At 52.1% G+C, this 15,580-nt stretch overlaps 1 protein-coding gene and 1 long non-coding RNA gene across 7 annotated transcripts in view; one reads left to right on the top strand and one right to left on the bottom strand.

Annotated features, from left to right (window-relative positions):
- Positions 1–5,789, bottom strand: part of LOC144615424 (pleckstrin homology domain-containing family M member 1-like) — a 20,448-nt gene extending 14,659 nt beyond the window's left edge. For 2 of the 4 annotated variants that reach the window (XM_081794863.1, XM_081794866.1), the window contains exon 1: positions 3,111–3,199. The gene's annotated coding sequence lies outside the window, so the exon portion shown is untranslated. Of the gene's footprint in view, positions 1–348; positions 509–3,110; positions 3,202–5,678 lie in introns of those variants that run through there. The other 2 variants (XM_081794864.1, XM_081794865.1) reach the window with 2 other exon arrangements.
- Positions 4,063–15,580, top strand: LOC145715183 (uncharacterized). 3 transcript variants are annotated; one of them, XR_014137201.1, is made up of 4 exons: positions 5,902–5,916; positions 9,371–9,503; positions 12,720–13,148; positions 14,483–15,580. It is a non-coding gene; the product is annotated as an uncharacterized LOC145715183 (long non-coding RNA). The 3 variants fall into 3 exon arrangements; XR_014137202.1 differs by lacking the exons at positions 5,902–5,916; positions 9,371–9,503 and adding an exon at positions 4,063–4,553; XR_014137203.1 differs by lacking the exons at positions 5,902–5,916; positions 9,371–9,503 and adding an exon at positions 9,510–11,852.

The raw sequence follows: 15,580 nt of genomic DNA, 5'->3' as shown, positions 1-15,580 counted from the left end.
AGCCAATTCTCCCCCTCCCCCCAGCAGGCAGCGGGTCAGCCCATCTTCCTCAAACTGCAATGCAAAGGCCTCTGAATTCAAAAGTAAAAGCCAAGAGTGGATTTTAAGGAAGGAAACAAGGGAAGAGAAGAAATCTGAGGGCTCGAATCTCAGGAGGTGGGGAATCCTATGTGCCGTGGGTGGGTCCACCCTAATCAGGGCATGGAGAGGCCTCTGTATGCCACACCAAACGCTGGCACAAAAAAGCAGGGAATGAGGGGCCGATTTGGATACAGAACTAAGGGTGCGAGGGGGATGCTGCCGCTGGAGGTGCCAAGAGCCCACGTGGACCAGGAAGCAGGGGCTCACAATTCACATTCGGAGCCTCTGACTCCTGTGCCAGCCCGATGTCTGCCAGCTCGGCAGGGACAAGCACAACTGAAGGAAGTTTCCAAAGGGAGGGCCTCTTGCTACATAGCTGCTTCCCCTCCAGGCACGAGGGTCCAGCTGGAGCAGCACAGGGACACGCCTAAAGGGAAACAACACGGGTTCGAATCTCAATTTGCCACTAACCACTTAGGCATGCTAGGTGGGGCACCACGGCAGACGTCTCAAACGGAGGTTATGAATGTGGAAAACGCCCAGCACAGTGCCTGACGGTACTAAGGATAAATGGTATCTATTACCCCGGTTGGATGTGGCCAAGCCTTATAGGCAAAGGCCACTGTCTGAATGAGTCCGCTCAACTACCTGAAGTCAGTACACAGGTAAATCCCTCAGGGCACTGGCTTCCCCCCCACCCCCCCGGGGGTGGCTTAGGTGGGGGGGGGGGGGGGGCTCAACCTGAGCCTCGGGGGGTGGCTGTTGGCTCGCCTGGACCGCCCCAGCCACTTGGACGGACCAGGATTGGGCAGGCACATTCCCATCTAAACAGATCTCTAGTGACCACGCTGCCGAGCATGGAGGGACACCAAAAAATAGGTCATCGCTGTCTCTGTTCTCAAAAACCTATGGCCCAAAGAAGTTATCAAATGGAGGCATGATGAATGGATTTTGTACTGTTTACACACATTGCTTCATTCATTCCTTGTAACCACCCTAGGCGAGCTCTTTTATTATCCAGATAAATCAAAGCTGACCCAGGTCAGGGAACTTCCCAAGATCCCAGGGCTGATCAGTGGCGGGCTCTACCACCTTCGGCCAGGATGACATCCACCCTTCTGGAAGAGGCGGGTGTGAGCTAGGGCTAAGGGGTGGCTGGGGAGGGGGCAGGGAAGTCTTGGGAGGAGGGCTCTCCAGCTGGGGGCCCAGGTGGCGGGATGCAAGGGAGCATCAGGGTTGAGTCTGGCAGGAAAGGTTTACAGGCGAACAGTGAGGCATGGAGAACGGCAGGGTGGCCCTAAATGATGAAAGACGCTCTGATTCAAGCCCTGGCCTCTGGATCCGGCAGAGGGTGAACAGGACCCAGCGCCGACCTTCCTAAGTAAGGACATGCAAAGGCAGATAGGTGTGTGGAGGACGGCCCCCACGAAACCAGCTCTGGTCAGCGCACAACAGACTGACAGGAGGAACACTAGCCCCTGGCCACAGCCCATCAGACTGTCTCTCCCTCCACCACTTTCCCAGCTCCTACCCACTGGGAATCCTCAGGACCCTTCGCTGGAGACCAGCTCCATGCTCTGGCCACCAGGGCACCGGGAGAAGGGGACATACTATAGAGTCGGTCCTGAAACCGTGCCTGATCCTAGAGGCTGGGTTTCTTCAAGGCTACCCTACGCAGCCCTGCAGGCCACGTTCAGGCTCGCTGGCTTTGAGACCCTGGCATCCAATCCCCTCTGGCAATTCCGGGGGCCTGCCCTTCTAGACAGAGCCTCAAGCCCTAAAACTGCCCTTCCCTCAGCCGGCCTCAAGGCTTGGGCCTCAGCAATCTGAAGAGGAAGACCATTGAGGCCTCATCAACTAATTCACTGAATATAATATTCACTGGAGGGAGGGAGGCTTATCATTAAGTGGGTGCTCTGGCCAAGTCAGGGTCTGCTGAAAAAACAAAGTAAACTGACACTGAGGTCAGAGCAGGGCCAGACAAGAGACAACTGTGACCTAAAACAGTGTCGGGAACGTCACAAAAGGACAACAGTGCAGAGAAACCTAGAAGAATTGCCACTTGACAATTCACAAAACAGAACTGAGACGTGGGGGTCAGGCCAAAGTTCCGGGCACATCTTTCCTTGCAGGAAGCCAAAGCTCCCTACCTACATAGGCCTGTCGGTTCTAGAACGCCTCAGGAAGGCAGGAAATGGCTCAGAGGCAGGACCACGACCATCTACGATGTGAGATCTCTGGGCTCTGGGTCTCCTGACTGCTAGGTCAGCACTCCAGCAGGCTCCTTGGGTGAGCCAGACCCCCATCTACCATGCTATGGGACTGGTTTCACTTTCTATCTTCAGAGCTGTCTTCACTGACACCAAGAAGCAAACGAAAGAGGGGTGGGTCTTCAGGAGACCCAGAAGAAAGAGAGCAAGTAGAGAGTTCAAACATCCCTGATACAGTGGAGCAGAAAAGGTGAGTGCCGTGTGCCTTTAGGAAACTCTTAAGTCACCCTTCGTCTACCTCTGCCCCTCTGTATTGGTTCACTCTGGCACAGGATCTCATTCTCTATCCTCATTTAATTCTTAAAACAATCCTGTGAGAGAAGGATGAGTATCCCTCATTCACAGAAGAGAAAACTGAGGCTCAGTAGAAACATGCCTCAGGTGAGGGACAGAATTTTCTCATTCCAAGCTCTGTGCCTTTCGTCAGTTCATACTGTCCCAGGTCCTTGGTTCAAAGAGTTTCAGGCAAACTTATTATTCACAGACTCTTCAGAAGCTCCACCTTATCAAAGAAGGCCTAACACTGACAAGAAACAATCTTGCCCATCAGATCTGTGGCCCCAACTAGCTGACCACAGGTCCTTTCCATGGCAGCCAGGTTTCCGAGCTGTCCCTCCTCAAATGTTCCAACACACAGGAAGGAATCGTTGGGGTTGATTCTCTTCGTGATACTGCCTGGCCTTCTATAAACATCCAATTTCACTTCCTCCAGAGACTAAGGAAGAACGAAAAGAGGAGAAGGACTCAGATGAGACTTACATTAGAAGAAGAAATGGATAACCTGGCTTCACCACTTTCGAAACACTCCGTTCATCAGTAAACAGCAACCTCTTCTTCTTAGAGACTTCCCCGCCATCCGCGACAGCCTCGTCTCTACGGCCTGACTCCGATCCTGCACCTGGCTATGCACGACAACAGGCCGGTGTTTAAGCCCTCCAGCTGCTGTACCAGGTGATGAGTCAGGGTTTTCAGCTGGAAACAAATGACAAAGTTATCTTCTGATTCAGAAAGACAGCTGATACTTCAGACATGTGAGTGCTGAGTAAACAGCACCTCCTTCTACCTGAAGAAAGTTGGATTTCTAGACAAGAGCCCTGTGGGGGGTGGGATGGGTGTGGGGGGGGGGGTGGGTAGGGTGACAAAGCAACTGAATATCAGCTGGAGGGCAAGCAACTTCTAGCTCGTGATTCCCAGTCCAAAGGCTAGTGGGTGAGGCCAGAAATGTGAGGTCTAGGAACACTGGGTATCTTTCTTTCCTCCCTCCCTCCTTCCATCCAACAACACCCATCTCGCCCATATTCTTGTCCCAGATCCCTTAAGATTCTGGCAAGGACCAAACTCTGAGTGAATGAAAGCAGGACCTTTGCCTGACTCATTCACCATTGTCTTTCTAATGCTTCAAACAGTGCACGGCACACAGTGGTGCTCACAAAATACTTGCTGAATGAACAGATGAGTAAAATAAAAAGGCTCAGACCGTTTCAGACTGTAAGAAGTTGAGGTATACAACTTCTCAGTGGTGGGGTCACTGCAGAACTCCTTCCATTACACCAAGCTGCCAACAGGCTGAAACCCTTCAGAGATCACACCTTAACGGAAGGGGATATTGAAGGTAAAAGGACATCCGATTCTCAAAGGCGTGAGACTATAAATGCAAGCAAACACAAGGGGTCTTCTTTGGGGTCCTTTACAATGGCTGTCAAGTGGCCAATCCTTTGGAGTTTGGTCACCAGAACTTAGAGGGGATGTGCACCCCCAAATCCCAGGAGATTATAAATGTTAACCATGGAGCCTGGGTGCCTCAAGAATGTCTAGCTACTCTGAGATAACTTGACTCTCTGTGTTCATGGGTAATCAAAATGGTCAAAACTCAATGATCCAGCACCTGCAAAAAGAGGAAGCAATTCAACAGCCTCCACGGAGGCCTCGGCGTCCCCAGGATCCACTCATCTCTACTCTTCACAACATGTAACGTCACCTCTGGCACATTCGGTAGCGGGACTAATCTACAACCAGTTCTGGCCAGGAGGAGCACTGGGTGAGGGTCCTTTCTGAGCGGCAGGGCAATGCACATGGACATGATTCTGTGACCACAGCCAACCCCACACAGTGGAACCGCTTGAGTTTCTCCAGATCGTCACCCAAAAGGAAGTGATAAGCTTCCACTGCCCCAGCTGAATGAGTAGCTCCCTCACCTTCCAGGTATTTGGATGATACCTATCATTCCAGCAGCCAACGCGAGTAATGTAATATGGATGCCAGGAATACAATCCTTAAGGACAGGTACAGGGGGCCTGACATCCAGGAAAAGCACTTGACCCACGGGAGAAGGATCTCTACTCCTCCACACTTACTTACCATCTGAGGCCCTGCCTCAATTGAGGTGTTCGGCAAGTGCCTGGCTCTGAGAAAGCAGGTGGGGTTGGCAGGGGACTGCACTAGGTTCTCAGATCAAATGGGGACCACATCAAGGGAAGAGTGGGCACAGAGCTGGGATGAAGAGTTGAAATGGGGATAGGAAGACGTCAATCTAACAAGATTGGGTAGGGGTGGTGGGAACTAGGGCAGCAAGAGTTGGGGGGTGGTTTAGCAAAGACTCAGGAATGAAGTGTCCTCAGGCTGGCTGGGGATGGAAAGAAAGTATGCGGTGGGCTTGGAAGTTAGGGGTTGAGTGGGTGAGGGCAAGAAGATACATACAAGACTTGAGATAGGGCTGAGATCAGAGTTATCAAGAAGAGGGGGGTAAGCGCAATAGGGCATCTACTGTAGTGGTAGGTATTAAATGAGTGGGGGGAGGTGGGTGTTTTGGCTGAGCAGACCTTGGGGGGCTGAGCAGGGGGGCTGGGATAAGAAAGCTGAGCCTGAAAAGGGGTAAGCCAGAAAGACGGGGAGGGGGAGGGGGGGCTCGAGGAGGTTTGCGTGGAGCACTGGGATTGCCAAAGGGGTTGAGGGGTGAGAAGGAGATGCGTTAGAGGGAGGCGGAGGGAAGTGGCTGTCCTAGGGGTTGGAAGTGGGCTACCGTGGGGTCGAGTGTGGCTGCACTTACGCAAGACCAGTGGTGAAGGGGTGAGGGTAAGGGCTGGGCTCGGGTCACGGGTGGAGAAGAGGAAGGGGACGGGTCAGCACTGGCTGTTTGGGCTGAAGGCTCGGGTCCGAGTGGGGTAGGGTGCGGGGCTCAGGCCGGGCAGGGAAAAGGCTCTGAAGCAGGACAGTTTCAAAGCAACCAAGGGTTTGCGATCACGGACAGGGCTGGTGACCCATCGCCCGTTCTCGTCTCGGCCCCGCCGTCCCCTTCTCACCCTCCTCGCCCTCTGACCCCTAACTCACCAGAGGGAGCGGGGAGGGGGCGCGGGGCACTCCTGGCCACTGCAGCCCCTAAGCCTCCGACCAGGCGCTGCGGCCTCCGGGCCAGGGACAACAGGAAACGGCGCTCGCGGCGCCTGACGCCATCACGTTGGTTCGGCGTCCGGCCCCGCCCCCGGACCGCGGAGCCCAGCGCAGGGCCGGCGGAGCCTCGGGGCGGGGCCAGCGCTCAGGAAAGCCCAAGTTCCCAGCTCCAGAGCAGGTGAGTGATCTGGGAGGCTGGGGACTCTGCGACCCGAGATGCGCACGAAGAGGCGAGGCCACCAGGCTAGCCCACCAGTGTCGGGCGGAACGTGTCCTACTGCCCGCCCCCAGCAGTGTCTGCGTCTCACTAGATCCCGGCCGCCTTCTGGGTTCACGACCTTGCCTGGGCACAGCACTATCTACCGTGCTGTCTACGGAGGCTGTCTGTTGGCCTCCTGCCCGGAAGGTTCCCACTTGTAAAATCGGACCAATAACGTCTACCCTAGTTTTGCCTCCCTGAGGGCATCAGTGCAGTTGGTGCTTCCCGCCTGGTGGTTCTCAGGACAAGCATACAGGTTTTGATCACCCCTATCACCAAGGGAGCACCTTTAGGTACCCGTCAGCCCCCAGGCATGAAGCTTAAGGTTCTGGTTATTCTCATCTAGCCAGGAAGTTGTTTGTTTCCTTTACTTGGTAGAGTTGACATTTCTCTTTCACATGGACCCAGAACAAAAGGTCAAGAGTGTGTGTTGGTGGGGGTGGGGACAGATGTCTTGTGCTTTGGACACTTCATACCTGCAGGCTCAGGTCAAGTGGGATCTTAGGGCCTGAGTGTGGGGTGAGTACTGGGGTGGAGAGGTACTGCTACCTGCAGGTCCAGGGGGACTTTGGGGGTGTCTACAGGGCTGGTCTGGGAACGGGACAGTTCTTGGAAGAAAGCTCCACTGATCTGGGCCAGGCTCTCCATCAGCCTTTCTGGGAAGGGGAGAAGAAGGGGTCCCAGTGCCTGTTTCCATTTATAAAACCAGCTGTTGGAGATGTGGCACCTGAGTGTGTGCGGGCTGCCTCTTCAATAATTCTGTCTCTAGGAGCGAGAACCACCTCTCCTCGATTTTAGACTAGATGAATCTGAGTACATTTAGTATGGTTAACAGTTGAACAGAAAGTTAGAAATAAGGACACGGAGGGATGCCTGGGTGGCTCGGTCGGTTAAGTGTCTGACTTCGGCTCAGGTCACAATCTCACAGTTGTGAGTTCCAGCCCTGCATTGGGCTCTGCGCTGACCGTGCAGAGCCTGCTTGGGATTCTCTCTCTCTCTCTCTCTCTCTCTCTCTGCCCCTCCCTCGCTTGTGCTCTCCCTCTCCAAAGTAAATAAACGTTAAAGATAAATAAATAAGGACACAGAAGCAAAGCATTATCTTAGCGTTAAACAACTTGGAAAGTAAGGAATTTACTGGGAAATCCAGTTTCCTGGGCAAAAGGATAGTGTTTCTGGTTATAATTATAGCACATCAAGAGCATCAGTGTCTTGATACAAGCATGCCCTCCCCCAGATGGAGCCAGCAACATTCCTCAGTTCTTCCAATGAATTTTTGCGCAGCCGCTGTCTGCAAAAGCTGTGGGAACCCCGCATGGTAATCTCTTATCTATCTTTTCAGGAGCCCCTGTCTCCTGGTCTTCTCTTACTTCTCAGGCCTCTCGGCCCCTCTGCAAAGTCTACGGGCTTGTCCTCCTCTCTCCATCTTACTCTGGCGCACATTTCCACCATTCGTGGGCCACGAGTCCACCAGGTAATCTGAGGCCGGAAAAAAAAATCTCCCATTACCCTGTTATTTGAGCAATAATAAAGGTACGTGCAAAGTGCCATGGTGCCAGGGAAGAGGCCTTGAAGGTTATCCTGGCGGAAGCAACTTTTATCTGAGCCTTCCGGGTGGACACAGGAAAGGGCAATGCCTGCGAAGAGACTGGTAGAGAAACGGCCGGTGGGTAGGAATGCAGACTGAGCTCAGGGGAGGGTGCACGGAGAGGTGGAGAGGAAGCTAGGAAGTAAGGCTAGAGTAAGGGGAGGGGGCTTAGAATGGAAGGGGGAGATAAAGACAGATTGGGCAATGGGGAAAGGGAGGAGGCACAGACAGAGCTGGAGGCCAGTGCAGGAAGGGCTCAGACGCTCACAAAGGCACTGGTCTGTCAGATTTCAAGCACTACGCATAGTCATTCAAAGCCAGGCAGGAGGACTGCAGGCATCTGAATTTCTCGGGGGTCTAAGGTGTAGATTCCTGAACCCCGCCCCTGCCCTGGAGAGTCACTCTGGGATGAGGTCCAAGTATTTAGCCTTGACCCAAACCTTTTCTGTCTCTTGCCCTACCACCCGTGGATCTGAAGGGTGAGAAAATGTGAGAATCTCTCCTTAACCTAGGAGCTGAAGGGCAAGGCATTTAACAGGTGTGGAAAATAGAGGCTCCTATTTGCCAGATAGGAATTTTGATTTATCCTTAGCAACCACCCTGAAGGTAAGCACCATTGTTATCCCCATGGCATAGATGATAAAACAGGCTTAAGAGAGGTTAAGGAACTTGGGGGCCCAAGGCCATACAACTCATAATTACTACAGGTGGGATCCTCACCCAGCTCTGATTCTAGCTGGAGAACTAGCATAATTCAGTGGCCGAGCAAGTGGGCTTTGGAGCCGGGAATGCTTAGGTTTGAATACCGGCTCTACCCCATACTGTTTTCTAGGCCTTCCCTAAGACAGCGCAGGGCCCAGCACAACCCAGCAAGTGTGGGCCTGAGACCACTGCCACAGTCAGTGGTTTTCATAGGCCCCTCGAGATGGCACCAGAGATAGAAACTTCTAAGTTTGATTGGTGGTTAGAAAAGAGAAGTAAATCACAACACGCTGAGGCCCCTCTGCCTCAGGCAGAGGGGCCAGAGTGTGTGACTTCCGGGAAGTTCCCCAAACTATCTGAGCCTCAGTTCCTCATCTGTAAATTGGGGAAAATATCAGTTGCCATGAGGATTAAATAAGATAATATCCTCAGGACGGTTTCTGGTCTGAAGTAAGCACTTGAGGATAACTAGCTATATTATTATTATTATTATTATTATTGTTACAGTTTTGGCTAATTCGTACCTACCCAGTTCAGTCAGATCTCCGTTTTCTAACTGGTCTTTGAGCACTGGAGTGAGAGCCTCTCTTGTTTGAACCCCAGATGTATGCTTACTTGGTCTCTGACCGAAATCATCTAAGCAGAACTAATGCCACCATTTCTTTTGAAACCGGAATAGGTAATGTTCTCATGGCTTCTGTTGCAGGAAGCTGGTTCTTCCCACTCTCTTTAAAAAATGGATTTAAAGGGTTCGTAAAAATTATGTGTCAATTCTATCTCAATAAAGTTGGACACAAATACAGCTTTGAGGTGCCGTTGACAAAAGAATGGACTCTTTAAGCCTCCCAAATGTTATCACACATAGTTTACAGTTCAAATAGTACGAAATGAAGTGGTGAGGAAACAGAATGACCCGCAGCAGCTTCTTGCCTCGACCATCCCCACCCTCCTGGGCCAGCTCGCCAGTCCTCGGTCCTCCTTACCTCTCGCTGGATCTTCTGGTGCTTATCTCCACCTATCTTGTGTTTCTAGCTCTTAATTCTTCCATTTAAAAGAGTTTTTTAATTTTTTTTTTTTTTTTGAAAGAGAGAGAAGGAGAGAGAGAATCCCAAGCAGGCTCTGCGCTGTCAACACAAAGTCCGATGCGGGGCTCGAACCCACGAACCGTGAAATCGTGACCTGAGCTGACGTCAGACGCTCAACCGACTGAGCCACCCAGGTGCTCTGATTCACCCATTTTAGACGCTATCTGTGGACTTCCTAGCAACACAGGCAAGGAGTTAGGTCTTTAACACCCCCCACCCATTCCATTCTTGGGGTTTAGTTTTGTCACTCTTGCCCCATGATTGATAGTGGTTGCAGAATTGTGACTAGGTAAGCATTGTTCACCGCAGAGCTTGCTCATGTAGTCCGATGGCACTCGTTTCTGTCCCCTGACCCCCCGGGGTTTAATTTCTTCTCCTTCTCTTTCTGTGCTGCCCGCCACGATCACTCCTCCACTCCGCTCCAGTGCTCTGGCATGACAGTTAGTGCCGTTTCCCTCGGCTACCTCCTTGACCTGTCATACGCTGCTGTCCTGGAACCTTCCTTCGCTGCTTCCTGGGCTGGGGTTTTCCTGGCTCCCTTCTCTTCTTGCTTTCTTTACTCTCTCTCTTAATCTGCAGTTAAGAATCCCTTTCTAATATTAAAAAATAGAATGGTCTTCGGACCTGCTCGTGATCGTAGGGATCCTTTCGATATCTATTAATTGGGACAAAAAATACAGAAAGACCAAAAGTTACTATGAAGGCACTCCTGCTCTTAAGTGAATTTGTGTTTTACTCACAATAGCATCTATGAACGTGTGAAAGCCTGTTCAAAGTTTAGGCTTAGGGTTAGTTCAATCTAGCCTCAATGTCTGGTCTTCCATTTGTCACCTCGCCCCCTCAACTTGCCGTGAGACAACCCCCTCTCTTGACTTTCTATTCAGTTCCTGTGCCCTAGCAGAGACTTAAGTACTGGTTTAAGGCCCACCTTGCAGGTGCACGCTGACCATGGCTGGCCAATCAGGGTCTCCTCCTGCCAGATACAGGGTCCAAGCAGACCAATCAGAGGCTTTTTGAAGACTGGCTTTCCTTTATGAGGCTTGCTCAACCTCAGTGGAGAGTTGGAGTTACTAAGGACTATCTTTGCAGTCTTGGGGCATCCATCCTGTGGCCTGAAGCCGTCATGGAGGAAAGCACAACTGAGGGATAGTTGGGGAGAGAATGACGTTTGAGCGCTAGATGCGGCCAGCTTGAAGATCTTAGGCTTCCCGGTTATGTGAGCCGATACACCGTATGACATTTTTGGCTTAAGCATATTTTAGTTGGATTTCTTTCACTGGGAGCATAAAGAGCGGCGACTGATATCCTGTCTTTGTGAACTTGGGCAGGTTATACAAGCGGTGCGTACAGACTTGGACCGTGACAACGCAGCTCCCACTAGGTCCCCTATGGCTGCCCTGTTATCAGCCTGAGCCTGAGACAGCTTGACATTGAATAGCCCGTTTTAGGGACTGGAGGAAACGACTTACCATGAGTCACTGCCCTAAAATATGCTTTCTACCCACATGCCCGGTGCCTGGAATTCTGTGGTGATGGTGGCATTCGTCAGGGTTAACCATGGCTCTCTTCAAACGGTTCTCCTTTGGAGTGTGAAGTCTGCGATATTTAACTTGTAGAAGTCCTTTCTTCTGGAGGTCCCTCTGGCAGGCAGTGGATCCAGGATGCGGTGTAGACAGACCTAGGTACACATCTCAGTTCCCAATGGCACAGTCCCTTTGCAGCTTTGCGGGCAAACCCCTAGCACTGTGTGCTGACCTTTAGGAGGTCAGTCTGTATCACATAAGGAATCCGACGCAGAGAGTGAAGAAATGGTCTCAGATTCACCCAGTAATCTCCCTGAGTCAGCCCTGAGGGCAGGGCCTGGCCCTAGGCGTTGGGAAGAGGAAGGAGATGTGATTCTTGTCTTGTCAGGGCTCCTGACCTGATAGAGAACTGCGGTTGAGTCTTCACATGGACGGACGCTGTCTTTCACTCTGCGCCATTCGTAGGTGACGCCTAGAAGAGCAGGGCCACCGTGTTGTAGCCTCTGACCCAGGACTCTGTCACATTCTGGGAGAGAGAATTATGGGCCCTCCCCGCATCCCCGCTCCTGCTGTGTCTCCTCGTGGCCACAGTGTACTTTCCCATCCCCTGGCTTGGGGCTGGGGGCTGGTTCCGTGCTTAGGCTCGAAGAGGCCCGATGGCTCTTTTGCTTGCTCTCTTACGCTTCTCTTGGGTAGCCGCTGCCTCTTCAGCCTGGGTCCCGGCAGCAACACAGGGAGAAAAGACCAGCAGTGAGAAGCAGCGCCGATCCAGCCAGCAGGGCATTAAAGTACAGCGGTAACGGCCAACCTGTGAGAATCGGTTTCCCAGCCTCCTCTGAGTTTTGAGGATGGTCTATTAGTTAGCACTGTTGTGGCAAAAGATAACAGATACATGGATTCCCTCCGTTATCAGGTTACGTACAGGTTCAGCTGCTGCAGTAGAGACCCAACACAACAGTGGTTAAGTGATTTTTTTTAATTCTTTTTTTTTAATCCTTTTTTTCGGGGGGCGGGGGGGAGAGTGCAAGCGGGGGAGGGGCAGAGAGAGTGGGGCAGAGGATCCAAAGCGGGCTCTGTGCTGACAGGCTGACAGCACAGAACCCGATGTGGGACTCAAACTCACGAACCCCGAGATCGTGACCTGAGCTGAAGTTGGATGCTTAACCGACTGAGCCACCCAGGCGCCCTTTAATTCCTTTGTTTTTAAATGTTTATTTATTTTTGAGACAGAGACAGAGATTGAGTGGGGGAAGGGCAGAGGGAGACACAGAGTCTGAAGCGGGCTCCAGGCTCCGAGCCGTCAGCACAGAGCCCGATGTGGGGCTTGAACCCACGAACGGTGAGATCCTGACCTGAGCCGAAGTCGGACACCTAACCGACTGAGCCATCCAGGCGCCCCAACAGTGGGTTAAATTAAAAAACAGCTTCTTGGGGGCACCCGGGTGGCTCAGTCGGTCAGGTGTCTGACTTTGGCTCAGGTCACGATCTTGCCGTTCATGGGTTCGAGCCCCATGTCGGGATGTGTGCGGACGGCTCAGAGCCTGGAGCCTGCTTCACGTTCTGTGTCTCCCTCTCTCTCTGCCCCTCCCCTGCTCGTGCTCTGTCTCTGTCTCTCAAAAATAAGTAAACATTGAAAAGAAATTTTTTTAAGAAGCAGCTTCTTGATCTCTCATATGATAATCCGGTTAAGTACTGGATCTGGGGCTGGTTCGGTGGCTCTTATGTCAGGGAGCCAGGCTCCTTCTGTTTTCCTGCTCTACCACCCTGGGGTGTAGCCCTCATCCAGACGAGGCCTTTGTACCGTTGAAATCTTCATTTCCTCCACAGTGTGGCGCCAGACCGCTCTCTGCCGCTGCCCTGGAAACACACGCAGCCTAAGCACCATTCCTGCCTCTGCTCTGGGCCTCGGGACTTTTCTTCTTCTTGAATGAGTGTGCTCCCGCCCCCCAGCTGGTGCTCCACGCCATCCCCCAGGTCTCAACAACATACCCCCACCAGGACCACAGGAGCCAGAGCTGGTCGTGCCTGGTGGTCCTCAGGACTGAGAGGCCCTGACCTCCGTGGGGGCAGGAGCCGGCCAGCATGACCAGTCGGGACTCCCAGGTTAAGAATCCAGTTGAGCCTCCTGGTCATCCTCAATCTGCTCTGCCCTTCGTCTCCCACCCCCAAATCCCTGCCGACCTCCAGCCCTGAAGAAGCCGGAGAACCTCTGCTTCCCCCACCTCCCCGTCCGCCTTGTCCTACTTCAGTCGTTTGGTGAGCATAAAAAGGCCTGTCAAAGTGGTCCCTCTGTTTGGGGGATGGGCTCAGGAGGGGTGGGCATGTGGGTTCGGAGGGTGACAGATTCTTTCTCCAAATGCTCGCCAGGCTCCTCCGAGCCCTCTTCTTGATTCGACCTTGCTTGGCCTGTGAAGGCGAACAAACACGGACGTGGTTGCTGGCAGCTCGTGGCCGCATCCCTAGTAGGACCCTAGCCTCCCTTAAAGTGCCTGCCTGCAAAACTCCCGGCTGTCTAAAGGATTGGCTGCTGAGTCCAGCCAACGCCTGAAGATCGGGCCCCTGTCTCCCAGCTTCTGTGAGAGGGCAGGAGCTTAACTTTGAGAAGTGTCAGCAAAGCCAGATGGGTCTCATATGGGCCAGCGTCCCTTCCTGCTTTTTGTCATCTTTCACTTCTGATTATAGAGCCCCCCACTCATTCCCTTCCCTAGTCCCTCATTCTCCCTGTGAAATACCCCATCACCTCTGTAATAATCCCAGTCGGGTGCCTGCTCACGATGAACCCTTTCCCCTACGGCACTGCAATACTATGTTACTGACTGAAATCTGTCTGGATTACTTTAAGTAGTGTCTGCTTTTGTTTGTTTTCATCAGGGGAGGTGTGCAGGATCAGCCTTTTAATTTTTTTATTTTTAATATTTATTTTTGAGAGAGAGGCAGGGTGCAAGCAGGGGGGTGGGGGAGGGGCAGAGAGCGAGTTAGACACAGACTCCAAAGCGGGCTCCAGGCTCCGCGCTGTCAGCACAGAGCCCGACGTGGGGCTCAAACCCAAGAACCGTGAGATCATGACCTGAGCCGAAGTCGGTCGCTCAACTGACTGAACCACCCAGGTGCCCCAACAGCCTTTGAAATTAAATTATTTTCAGGATCAGCTTTTTAAGTAAGCATCCCAGGGATGTTTGCGTATAGAGGTCCAAAGGCTGTATTTTGAGAAAACATGTTTCCCTGTGGAGATCTTTTCTCTGGCAGCCCTTTTGAATGGGGGCTATGTTTTCTCAGATACTGCATTGCCAATAGTCCATCCAGCTTTAATTCCAGTGAGAACGTTCCAGAGATGAAACTAAGAATCAACTCCAGGCGCTTCTCCAGTCACCTCTGGGGATGAGTGTATGTCGTCAGCATCCAGCGCCTCACCTGCTGCCCAGCTAGAATGACACCTTTCAGGGTTTCCGACTTAGAAACACGACCACCAGGTTACTCCACGTGGACACCACCCCCCTTTTACAAAGCCTTTGAACACCCCCCCATCAGGAGGGGTTTGCTGGATGATGTTGGTTGGCTCTTGACACCCATTTCTAGCCCCTTCTTTGCAGGTCCTGGAAACCCACGAACCATCGTTGACAGATTCCCTCGACAGCAGAATTGTGCCAATAAAGCGTACCTGTGTGAAATTTGGAAGGCGGAGGTGGAAGGAGGTGGAAGCCATGCTTTTCTCCTCTGTAGCAGCAGACATGCGGGCCGAATGTTGGAGTCCATACTCCCCACCAGTCAGGCTTGGGGCCATGGGGCTGTAGTGACCCCGGCAGTGGCTTCCCGAAGTTTCCTGACCGAGTGGCAGCAGCAGCTTTGAATCTATGGAGAGCAACTGTGGTAAAGTAACCTGAGAGCTAGTGGTGCGATTCCCCCCTGGCCCTGACCTTCACCACCGCGAGCCCCACCAGTGGTGAGCACCAATTGCTTGTATGACCTTTGTGTGTGTGTGTGTGTTTGCAATATCTAGAATGGTTTGTTTTCCTGGCTATGGTAGTTTTAAAATATGTTCACAAAACTGACGGTTGATGGGGGGTGGGAGGGAGGGGAGGGTTGGGGATGGGTATTGCGCCTGGGTGGCTCAGTTGGTTGAGCGTCTGACTTTGGCTCAGGTCATGGTCTCACCATTCATGGCTTCGGGCCCCGCATTGGGCTCTGTGCTGACAGCTCAGAGCCTGGAGCCTGCTTCAGATTCTGTGTCTCCCTCTCTCTCTTGTTCTCTCTTCAAAATAAACATTAAAAAAGATGTTTTTTGAGGAATAAATGTTTATTGTTGTTTTTAAAAAATTTTTTTAAATGTTTATTTTGGAGAGAGAAAGAGACAGAGACATAGAGTGCGAGTGGAGGGGTGGCAGAGAGGGTCATAATCTCGTGGTTGGTTCATGGGTTCGAGACCCGCATCGGGCTCTGTGCTGACAGCTCAGAGCCTGGAGCCTGCTTCATATTCTGTGTCTCCCTCTCTCTCTGCCCGCATGCTCTGTCTCTCTCTCTCCCTCTCTCTCAAAAATAAACATTAAAAAAATTAAAAGAAATACGGCAAGGTAGCATTTGAGACTGATAAGTATTGTGCAAATTTGAGGTCGTGTTATAGAAACAACATTTTCTAAGCTTCACTTTATGAACCACATTTGAGCTAATGGAAATATTCCAAAATAGGAGAA

This window comes from Panthera onca (genome assembly GCF_046562875.1).
Source record: "Panthera onca isolate mPanOnc1 chromosome E1 unlocalized genomic scaffold, mPanOnc1 haplotype 2 h2.Chr16_ul_7, whole genome shotgun sequence".
In the NCBI taxonomy this organism is placed as follows: Eukaryota; Metazoa; Chordata; class Mammalia; order Carnivora; family Felidae; genus Panthera; species Panthera onca.
The sequence above is the reverse complement of the archived record's forward strand: the minus strand, read 5'-3'. Positions and strand labels throughout refer to the sequence as shown.